The sequence below is a fragment of the Saccopteryx leptura genome, chromosome 4 (genome assembly GCF_036850995.1).
Source record: "Saccopteryx leptura isolate mSacLep1 chromosome 4, mSacLep1_pri_phased_curated, whole genome shotgun sequence".
Classification (NCBI taxonomy): Eukaryota; Metazoa; Chordata; class Mammalia; order Chiroptera; family Emballonuridae; genus Saccopteryx; species Saccopteryx leptura.
This window is the reverse complement of record NC_089506.1, coordinates 135,040,152-135,052,700: the sequence shown is the minus strand read 5'-3', so window position 1 is coordinate 135,052,700 and position 12,549 is coordinate 135,040,152. Positions and strand designations below refer to the sequence as shown.

The following is a 12,549-nucleotide window of genomic DNA, read 5'->3' as shown; positions in this document are numbered from 1 at the left end:
GTGTAGGAAGGAGTAGGGGGGATAAATGGTGATAGACAAAGATTTGACTTGAGGGGGAGTGAACATACAATACAGTGCACAGAGATGTGTCATAGAATTGAGCACTGAAACCAGTATACTTATGTTAACCAGTGTCACCCCAATAAATTCAATTAAAAAAAAGCTTAACAACATAATATGCAAACATAAACTATTATAAATTGTAAAACATATAAATAACTCATGGATCAAAGAAAAAATCATAATTGAAAGCTAAAAATAGTTATAAGTACCATATGTCAAATAATATAAATATACTACACATCCAGATAAAAATGCTACATATAAAAACTTATTAGACTCAGCAAAAGTGGTACTTCAACAGATGCCTAAGGCTGTAGATGTTAATACTAGAAAAGAAAAAAGACTGAAAACTTTTTATAAGAGTAGAAATTATAGAAATAGAAAACAAGCATATAAGAGAGAGGTATAAGAAAACTACGTTAGTTTTATGAATAAAGTAGGTGAACCTCTGATCTACAGCAGGAAGTCCACCAAATAAGCCTGAGACACCCTGAAGACTACAAGACTAAATAGATTAGGCAATGGCTATCAAGGGATAAAATTTAGATGAAAGACTAGAGGGTAAGTATAATGGTGGGACCAGTCCAACATTATCTGAATCCAGTGATCAATTTCACCATCAATAAATATGGACAAACCAAACGTGTTTCATGTGGTAGTTACAGCATCACATAAAAAGTATTTCTGCCTTAAAAAAAAATTGAACCTGAATATAATCAAGTTTTTACAACTAAATACATGTTTACAGGAAACTCAAGCACAGAGGGCTAAGTTAAATGACATCCAAGGAAAGTAGTCAGCTAAATCCAGAAGGTAGAACACTTTACAGCAATGTTCCTCAAATTGTTTACGGTGAATGACCTTCTTTTTAAACTTACAATCTGTTACAAACTGTTAGTTTTGTAAAACATGATAAAACAATACAAATTTTGCAATATACATACAAACAAAAATATACATTATTAAATATATTTGAATAGGGGCTTACAGTGATGAATAGGAGAAAGAAATTAAGGATAAAAAACACTAAACAAATGAGAGTGCTTTACAAAGGCCACTTATGATAGTTGCTATAAATTGAGGATACTTAGGTCTAGAAAACTTAAGGGATACTTTAAAGATGAGTTAAAAAGATTAGACATAGCTTAATAGAGAACTAACTATACTGGAAGACCTACCTTCAGAAATTTCCTATAATGCAACTCAGAGAGATGAGGAAGAGGAAAATATGAAAAACAAGTAAAGAGACATAGATGACAGAATGAGAATGGAGTCCCATAAGGAGACTCGAGTGTATGGAAGAAGTATATTTGAAAACATAACGCAGTGAATTTTGCCAGAGTTGATGAAAAACACAACTCAACAAATACAGAATATCTCATTATACCAAGCAAAGTAAATAGAGAATCCACAGTAGATAATACTATAGTGAAACTTTTGAACTCCAAAGATACAGCAGGAGAGAAAAGATCTCCTTCTAAGGATCAATAATGCTGGCAACAGATATAGTTCAGAACAGTTTTCAATAACAATGGTATGTCATTATAATTCAATAAAGCATATTACTTCCTTAATTTCCATTTTAAATTGTAATTACACCATACATAGACAAGAGTGCATAAAACACAAAATACCAAAACAAAAAGAACTTGGAAAGAGAGACATGCAGGAAGCAGAAGAAAACTTCAAAGAAACTAATTAATATTCCAAAAAAAAAAAAGCAACTAAGAAACAGGAAGGGGAAACCATAAACAAGGAACATATAGAGAAAAACGTGATCATGAAAACTGATAGCAGAAACCGTAAAATTAAAGTGAAGTTTTAGGATGCAGTGAAAGGAATGCTTAGAGAGACAGTTATAGCATTAAATGCATATATTTAAAAAAGAAAGTTCTAAAAATCAGTAATTTAAGCTTCCATCTTGGGAAACTAAAAAAAAAAAAAAAAAAAAAGAGCAACTGCAAAATGAGTAGACAATAATATTAGAGGAGAAATCAACAAAATTAAAAACAGGGAAACAATATAGAAAATCACTGAAACCAAAAACTTTCTTTAAAAGAGCAATAAAATTGATAAATGAGGCTAATCAGAAATGAAAGAGGGGTCAAAAATACTGATGCCATAGGCACTTACAGGAAAATTAAGGAGTATCATAAATTCTGTCCACAAACTTGAAAATTTAGATGAAACAGACCAACTCCTTGACACATACTACCAAAGTTCATACAAGTAGAAACATATAGCCCAAATCAGCCTTATACCTATTAACAAAAATTGAGCCAATAATTAATAACCTTCCATAAAATAAATCACCAGGTCCAGATGGCTTCACTGGTAAATTTGATCAAACACTTAAGGAAGAAATGATGTCAATTCTCTACAATCTCTTCCAGTAAAAAGAAGCAGAGGAAACACTTCCTAACTCATTTCATGAGACCAGCATTACTCTAATACCAAAACCAAATAAAGACATTACAAAAAGGAAAACTAACACTAATATTGCTTGTGAACACAGACATAAAAAATATTCAATAAAATGTTAGCAACTGAATCCAGCAACGTATAAAAAGAATGCTGTACAGTGGCCAAGTGGTACTGATCCAAGGATATACAAAGCTGGTTCAACATTTGAAAATTAACAATGCAATCCATACCAACAGACTAAAGAAGAATTATCAGTCTTGTTAATTTATGCAAAACAACAAATTTGACAAAACCCTACACCTACTCATGATAAAAATTCTCAGCAAACTATGAGTAGAAGGGGAACTTCTTCTATTTGACGATGAATATCTACTGAATACCTATCCCTAACATTATACTTAATAATGAGATACTAGATCCCTTCCTCTCTAAGCATGGGATCAAAGAAAGGATGTCTTCTCTCACAGCTGCTATTCAACACTGTACTAAAAACTTACTAGTGCAACAAGACAAAAGGAAATAAGTATATACACTTTTTGGAAAGGAAGCAATAAAACTGCCTCTATTTGCATTGATATGATTTTCAATGTAGAAAATCCACAAAAGTTGAACCCCTCAAAATGCAAAAATGAGTATAGCTAGGATGCAGGATACATGGTTAACATACAAAAGCCAAATGCATTCCTATATACGAGCAAGGAATAACTGAAATTTGGAATTTTAAAAAATACATTTTACAGCCCTGGTCGGTTGGCTCAGTGGTAGAGAGTCGGCTGGTTTATGGATGTTCCGGGTTCGATTCCTGGTCAGGGCACACAGGAGAAGTGACCATCTGCTTCTCCATGCCTCCTCCTTCTCTCCCCCCCTTCCTCTCCCACAGCCATGGCTCGATTGGCTTGAGAGAGTTGGCCTTCAGAGCTAAGAATCTCTCCATGGCCTCCGCCTCAGGTGCTAAAACATGGATCTGGTTACAATGGAGCAGAAGCCCCAGATGGGCAGAGCATTACCTCCTTGTGGACTTGCCAGGTAGATCCTGGTCGGAGCACATGCTGGAGTCTGTCTCTCTGCCTCCCCTCCTCTCACTAAAAAAAATAAAAAATATAATTTATGCCTGACCAGGAGGTGGCGCAGTGGATAGAGCGTTGGACTGGGATGCGGAGGACCCAGGTTTGAAACCTCGAGGTTGCTAGCTTGAGCACAGGCTCATTGGGCTTGAGTGCAGGCTCACCAGCTTGAGTGTGGGGTTGCTGGCTTGAGCTTGGGATCATAGACATGACCCCATGGTCGCTGGCTTGAGCCCAAGGACGCTGGCTTGAGCAAGGGGTCACTTGCTCCACTGTAAATCCCCACCCCCCCCCCCCCCCCCCCGGTCAAGACACATATGAGAAAGCAATCAATGAACAACGAAGGAGACTAAGGAGCCACATGAAGAACTGATGCTTCTCATCTCTTTCCCTTCCTGTCTGTCCCTATCTGTCCCTCTCTCTGTCTCTGTCACACACTCACATACACACAAAATACAATTTACAATAGCACCTCCAACATAAATGAGCACTTGCAGGCAAGATGGTGGCATAGGTAAATGCAGTACTCATCACCTCCCACAACCACATGAAAATTACAATTAAACTCAGAACAACCATCATTCAGAACCACTTACCTCAAATCTGGCTGAATGGAGGTCCTACAACTAGGGAATTAAAGAGAAAGCCACATCAAGACTTGAGGGGAGGAGATGCAGAAGGGCTGGTTCCCACACCCAAGTGTAGCGGATAAAAATCGGGAGAAATATATATCTTGGCTGGCTGTGGAGGTCTCCCCTAAGAAGCAAGGGGTTCCAGCCTAACACCAGGCTCCCTATCCTAGGGTTCCAGTGCCAGCCAGGAAGAGAAGTCCCCACAAATTCTGGCTGTAAAAACCAGTGGGGACTGAGGAGGAATGAGAACTGAGAGAGTCTCAAGCAGTTCCTTTGGAAGTGCCTGTGCATGGACTTACTGAGACTTAATTGAATTCTCTCTCTCTTGAACTCCAACACTGGGGCAGCAGTTCAAAAGGCACCAGAGACAAAGGGGAGGAACTGAGTTTTCTAGTATCAGGATGAGAGCTGGGGGGACAGATTTCTCTCAGACAGAAGTGCTAGCAGAGGCCACTGTTCCTGTGATGAGCCCTCCCCTCACAGAGCTGCAGAAGGGTGCCATAGCTGAAGCTCCATCAGCCTGGCTTGCACTGTTTTCCCTGCCCTGGTGGTTCCCTGAGGCCCAAGCTGTTTCCATAGGAATGGCCAGTCTTAGCTCATGCTTCAGATTTTCCTAAAATCTCTCAAATATGCAGCATCTGGCCTCAGCGTGCCCTGCACCTCTCACTAAATAGCCCCTGGCCTGGCCTGGCAGTAGCCAGCCTTGGTTCACAGCTTGGCCTTGCCTGGGCACCTCCAAGCCCAGCACAAGTTGCAGCCATCTACAGATCACTTTGTAGCTCATGCTGGGTGGCCCCAGGCAGAACACAAGTGGTGGGTTGACCACATCAAAGCGCTACTCCCCAACTACCTCCATAAGTGACCTACTCAAGGGGCAGTTGGTGGGCACCAGAGCCCTGCTGAAGCAAGTCATGCTCTGTGGGGTGAGCCTCTGCACAGTTGATCCTCCACAGTGGTTGGAGGTTGGTGGTTAGTAGTCAGAGTCAGTCCTTGCAGCTGACTGGCCTATGGGTAAATCCCTTTCATTGATATGCCAACAGCAATCAAGACTCAACTCTAACAGAAGGGTGTACACAGCCTACATGGGGGAAGGGCGTACTTCAAGTGCCTAACTTGGGTGACTGGGGAGGCTATGCCACTGGACCCTACAGTATATCTACTATGTTAGGCCACTCTACCAAGCCTGGGAGATGCAGCAGCTATACCTAATTTTCCTAAAAATAGGAACAAACTCGGGGAGGCTGACAAAATTTGAAGACAAAGAAACATGTCCCAAATTAGAGAAGAGAACAAAACTCTAGATAAAGACCTAAACAAAATGGAGACAACCTACTAGGTGCAGAGTTCAAAACACTGGTTATCAGGATGCTCAGTGAACTTAGTGAGAACTTCAACAGCATAAAATAGGACCAGTCTGAAACGAAGAATAATTTACAGGAAATCAACAGTAGAACAGATGAAGCTGAGAATGAAATCAGCAATCTGGAATATAAAGAAGCAAAAAACACCCAATCAGAACAGCAGAAAGAAAAAGAGTCCAAAAAAATTTCAGGTAGTCTAAGGAGCCTCTAGGAAAACTTCAGGTACACCAACATTTGCATCACGGGGGCGCCAGAGGGAGGAGACAGAACAAGAAACTGAAAACCTATTGGAAAAAGTGAGAGAAAACTTCTCTAACTTGGTAAAAGAAACGGACATACAAGTCCAGGAAGCTCAGAGAGTTTCAAACAAGATGAACCATAAGAGGCCCATACCAAAACACAACATAATTAAAATACAAAAGGTTAAAGACAAAGAAAGAATCTTAAAAGCAGCAAGAGAAAAGAGGTTAGTTACCTACAAGGGAGCTCCCATAAGACTGCTTATTTCTCAACAGAAACTTTACAGGCCAGAAAGTAGTGGCAATAAATATTCAAAAATGATGAAAAGCAAGGACGTACAACCAAGATTACTCTTCCTAGGAAATTATCATTTAGAACTGAAGGACCGACAGCTTCCAGACAAAAAGAACTAAAGGAGTTCATCAATACCAAACCAGTGTTACATGAAATGTTAAAGGGTCTTTCTATGAAGAAAAAAAAAATCAAATATATGAACAATAAAATGGCAATACATATCTATCAACAATTGAATCTAAAAAATAAACAAGCAGAACAGAAACATACTCCTAGATAGAGAACATTTTGATAATTGCCAGATAGGAGAGTTGGTGGGTGGGTGGAAAAGGTGAAGGGATTAAATACAAATTGGTTGTTACAGAATAGTCACGGGGATGTACAGTACAGCAGAGGAAATATGGTCAATAATATTCTAATAACTATGTATGGTGTCAGATTGGTGCAAGATTTATTGTGATAATCACTTAGGAAGTTATGTACTGTCCAGTCACTGGGGTTATACACCTGAAAATAATATAATAATGTATATCAACATTAATTGAAAAATAAATATGGTTTTAAAATGAAAAAAAAGAAACAGGTATATATTTAACATAATATATAGGACCAATATGTGGAAGACTACAAAATGCTGATTAAAGAAATCAATCAAAGAAGATCAACTTAATCTCTCGATTCAATGCAATCTCAATCAAAATCCCAGCAATTCTGTAAGAATCAGGAAACTGCTTCAAAAGTGTATGTAGAAAAGACAAAAGACCTAAAATAGCCAACACAATACTTTAAAAGAAGAACAAAGTGGTTGGACTCACAACTCTGCGATTTTAAGACTTAAAACATAGCTACTGTAGGCCCTGGCCAGCTAGCTCAGCTCTTGAGCGTCAGCCCGGTGTGTGGAGGTCCCGGTTCGATTCCTGGCCAGGGCACACAGGAAAAGTGACCATCTGCTTCCCCCCCTTCCCCTTCTTCTTTCTCTCTGTCTCTCTCTTCCCCTCTTGCAGCCAAGGCTCTATTGAAGCAAAGTTGGTCAGGGCGCTGAGGATGGCTCCATGGCCTCCACCTCAGGTGCTAGAATGGCTCCAGTTGCAACAGAGCAACAAACACTCCAGATGGGCAGAGCATCACCCCCTAGTGGGCATGCCAGGTGGATCCTGGTCAGGTGCATGCAGGAATCTGTCTCTCTGCCTCCCCACTTCTCACTTGAGAAAAATACAAAAACAAAAAAACATAGCTACTACAATCAAGGCAATGTGGTATTGGCAAAAAAAAACAAAACAAACAAATAAAACATGTATCAATAAAACACTATAGGGAGCCCAGAAACAGACCCAAACAAGTATATGTAGTCAACTTATCTTTGACAAAGGAGCAAAAGCAATTCAAAGGAAAAAGAACAGTCTTTTCAACAAGGGGTGCCGAGAAAATTGGGCATCCCTATGCAACAATATGAACCTAAATATAGATCTTATACTTCACACTAAAAATGTATTTAAAATGGATAATATACCTAAATGTAAAATTCAATATTAGAAAACTTCTTGAGAAAATAAGAGAAAAAGCTACGTAACTTTGGGTTTGGTGATAAGTTTTTAAATATAATACCAATGCCATGATCCATGAAATACTGGTAAATTTTATTTTGGTAATAATATTGGTACATATTATTGGTAAGTAATAAATACTGGTAAATTTTATTTAATCTGCCCTGAAAAGACACTGTTTAAGAGAACGAGAAGGCAAGCCACAGTATGGGAGATAATACTTGCAAAACACATATCTGATGAGGGACTTTTATCTAAAACCTACAAATAACTCTGAAAATACAAATTAGAAAATAAAAAATCTAATCAGGACATAAGTAAAATACCTCACCAAAGATATACAGATCACAAAATAAACATACGAAGAAAACATTCAACATCTTTTGTCTTCAGGGAACTGCAAACTGAAACAATGAGATATGGTTTCACATCTATTACAATGGCTAAAACCCAAAAATCTGACAATACCAAATGCTTCAAGGATGCTGAACAACAGGAACTCTCATTTATTGCTGGTGGAAAGGCAAATGTTACAGCCATTTTAGAAGACAGTTTGCAGTCATTTATAAAACTAAACAGTCTTACTACATGATCCAGAAATCATACTACTAAGTATTTACTCAACTGATTTAAAGACTTATGTTCACACAAAAACTTGAATGTTTACAGAGCTCTGTTCATAATTGCTAACATTTGGCAGTATCCAAGATGCCCTTTAGTAAGCGAATAAATAAATGGTAGTACAACCATTATTACTCAATAAATTATTCAGTGATATAAATAAATGAGCTATCAACATCACAAAAAGAAATAGATAAATCTTAAGCGCTTATTGCTAAATGAAAGAAGCCAGACTAATAAAATCTACAGTGGGTTTTTAGGGTGGTAAAACTATTTTGTATGATACTGTAATAGTGAATGCAAGACATTAAGCCTTTGTCAATACCCAATAAAACTTTATAGCACAAAGAATAAACCTCAATGCATGCAAATTTAAAAAAATCATTTAGAAGGTCAGGGGATCTCCCAATGAAATGCAGAATGTGACAAAAGAGTCTAAATGCATTACAAATGTATAAAACAATCTCACAGAAGGGAGTGTAGGATTAAAGTACTACTTTTAGAAATGAGTAGTGTGTGCAAGACTAAAGGCAAAAAGAACACAAGTATTGTACTTCAGTTGATAAAGTCATTTTCCATGAGGATATAGGTTAACAATTCTGAAACCACCATACATGATTGCTGGAATTAAAATTAAGTAATTGGATGATTGATGGTGGGAGCCAGGTTTGTCTCTGCTGGAGAGAAAGGTTATGGATAACCAAGAAAAGGAAGCTAGAAAGATTCATGTAGTAATAATGAATTTGAGTTCGAGACATCAGTATAAACAAACCCATGTTTAGCTTAATATGGCACAGATGATTAAATAGAAATATTTATAGATATTAGGATACATACAGTATAAATAGATCCCATATTTCCCCCATGTATAAAGCGCACCTTTTTTTGAAAAATTTGGGGTCTAAAACTGGGTATGTCTTATACAGTGGTTGTAGATTTTTTTTGTTTGCATTTCCATAGATGAAACTGAGGACGAGGCAATATACAAAGAGTGATTTGTCATCAGACTCAAATTAGGACAAGCTAATGGATGGGAGTTTGACAGGGATGAGCAGTTGTATGAATTTTTGATGAATAAAACTTGAGTCCAATAACTTTATGTAATACTTTTTTTTTTCCAAATTTCAGACCCCAAAATTAAGGTTTGTCTTATACATGGGGAAATATGGTAGATGGATAGATAGATCTTGCACTGTCAACTGAGAGGGCCTAGAAACAAGATAGTTCAGTGGCAACAAGCACATTTAGTGCCCAGATTTTGTTTTCTACAACAAAAGGAATCAACGCTCCTCTGAGAAATGGCCGATTCTAGGATTGAGGCAGGAAATCTGCAAAATGAGCATGGAGCATTTTATAATGCCAGAAAGCAGTAAAGCACAAATGCCTGTGTGTGCACATATATACACAGAATGTAGGAAGCCATCTGAGCTGTGGTGGTGCAGTGGATAAAGTGCTGACCTGGAATGTTGAGGTCGCCAGTTCAAAATTCTGGGCTTGCCCAGTCAAGGCAATCAATAAACTAAGTGAAGCAACTGAGTTGATACTTCTCCCTCCCTCTCTCCTCTCTCTGTAAAAATCAATAAATAAAGCCTGGCCTGGTGGTGGCGCATGGGATGGAGTTTCAGCCTGGGACGCAGAGGACCCTGGTTCAAAACCCCAAGGTTGCCGGCTTGAGTGCGGGCTCATCTGGCTTGAGCGGAGGTTCACCTGGCTTGAGGCTCAAGGTTGCTGGCTTAAGCAAGTGGTCACTGGTTTGGCTGGAGCCCCTGGGTTAAGGCACACATGAGAAAGTAATCAATGAACAACTAAGGTGCCACAACTATGAGTTAATGCTTCTCATCTCTCTCCCTTCCTGTCTGTCTCTTGCTTGCAAATAAATAAATAAATAAATAAATAAAATCTAAAAAAAGAAAAAAAAAAGAATGTAGAAAGTATGTCAAGGGGATACAGGAGCCCACTGAAAGAGCTCCCAAAGTCCAGAGCTGGAACATTCGAACAATAAAATAAAGTAATACTGGATTACGATCTAAAGCATTAAAAAAAAATGAGATAAATGACTAAATAAATAAACGGGGTAAAAGACAAATCTCCCATGCATTGTTTCCAAATTATTTATGTTGATACTTTGTTCTTAAGGAAGTGGAACATAACTCACCACTCGAGTGTGTGCTACACACAGTGACTTGCTAAAGAGTCCAGTATGGAAAATAATTTCACAGTAGAGAAACCTGACAAACACTACCTCAAGCCCAGAGATCAAAGTTAGGATCAACAGTGATAAGTCATGTCAATATCATGCACCCTTGGTATGCTGTGACGAGAATGGCACTTTATCTCTGCTGTTTTCCTCCCAAAACATATTAGCACAATCTAATCATGAGAAAAATATCAGACAAATCCTAGTTGACATTCTACAAAGAAAATGATTAGTAACCCTCAAAACTGTCAAGATGATCAAAAACAAATTATGTCTGAGAAACTATCACAACCATGAGGAGCCTAAGGAGACAGTGTCAAGTGGCATCCTGGAACAGAAATAGTCTATTAGGAAGTCTGACCAGTGGTGGCACAGTGGGTTGTGTTGATATGGAACGCTAAGGATGTTGGTTCAAAACCCTGAGGTCGCCAGCTTGAGCACGGGCATGGGCTTAAACACAGGCTTGTCAACTCAAGCACAGGGTCACTGGCTTGAGGGAGATTGCCCACATGATCCCAAAGGTCACCAGTTTGAGCCCAGAGTTTGCTGGCTTGAGCAAGGCAATATTGGCTCAGCTTGAGCCCAAGGTCTGATCCCCAGTCAAGTAATGTACAAGAAGCAATCAATGCATACTAAACTGAAAGCAACTACAGCTGGTGCTTCTTACTCTCCCCCACCCCTCTCTCCTTTCATGTCTCTCTCTCACAAAAAAAGAAGTCTATTAGAAAGAAAATAAGGAAATGTGAATAACATATAGACTTTAGATAATAATGTTTAATAGTGGTTCGTTAATAATGATAAATGTACTATATTAATGGAACATGTAATAATAGAGAAATTTGGTATGGGACATATGGGAACTCTGTACCATCTGTGCAATAATCCTGGAAATCTAAAACTGTTCTAAATTTAAAAATTATTTTAGAAAAGTAATCACTGGAAAATAAAGTTGAGAAAATTATTCTAGGAAGTAAAACAAAAAGGGATAGAGAATTGCATAAAAGATTAGAAAATTAGAGAATCAATCTAATAAGGTCTAATATTCAAATTACAAGGAATCCAGAAAGAAAGTGTACGGTTGGGGGGAAGGAAGAAGGTGTCAAATAAAAAGCCCTATACAGTATTGAAAGATAAGGTTCCTAGGTGGAAAGGGTCCATTTAGGCCCAAACACAATGAATCAAAAAAAACCACTTACCAAGCCATATCATTACGAAATTTTAGAATACCTAAATAGTTTAAGGGAAGATCACACCATTTCATACAGTAATCTGCATCCCTCACCATTCCTTTCTCCAACACTCCTGTCCACCCCATCCTATCCTGCTCTCCTTTTTCTCTTTTCTAAAGCACTTATTTACTTAACCTTCTGACATTTTGTATAGTATATTTATTATATTTGTTGTTTACCATCAAGAACAATTCCCTCTGTAAATTTAAGCTCCAAGAGGTAGGGATCATGTTATTTTTGGCAACTCTATATGACTAGTACCTTCCACATAAAATGCTTAATAGATACTTAGTGAATAAATATAAAAGCCCCAGAGAGAAATAACAGGTCACATACAAAGGAATGACTATCATTTTGAAGGCAGACTTCTTTTTTTTTTTTTTTTTTTTTTTTTTTTCCTGAAGCTGGAAACGGGGAGAGACAGTCAGATAGACTCCCGCATGCGCCCGACTGGGATCCACCCGGCACGCCCACCAGGGGTGATGCTCTGCCCACCAGGGGGCGATGCTCTGCCCCTCCGGGGCGTCGCTCTGCCGTGACCAGAGCCACTCTAGCGCCTGGGGCAGAGGCCAAGGATCCATCCCCAGTGCCCGGGCCATCTCTGTTCCAATGGAGCCTTGGCTGCGGGAGGGGAAGAGAGAGACAGAGAGGAAGGAGGGGGGGTGGAGAAGCAAATGGGCGCTTCTCCTATGTGCCCTGGCCGGGAATCGAACCCGGGTCCCCCGCACGCCAGGCCGACGCTCTACCGCTGAGCCAACCGGCCAGGGCCGAAGGCAGACTTCTTGACAGCAACACTAGAAGCTAGAAAACAATGGAACCATGTTTACAAAATTCTAAAAGTAAATTATTAACAACCTAGAATTCTATACTCAGCTAAGCT

General features: G+C 38.8%; 1 protein-coding gene across 5 annotated transcripts in view; it reads right to left on the bottom strand.

The window, feature by feature from the left end:
• Window positions 1-12,549, bottom strand: part of ZFYVE16 (zinc finger FYVE-type containing 16) — a 59,661-nt gene that overhangs the window by 39,378 nt on the left and 7,734 nt on the right. The gene's annotated exons all lie outside the window — the stretch shown is intronic.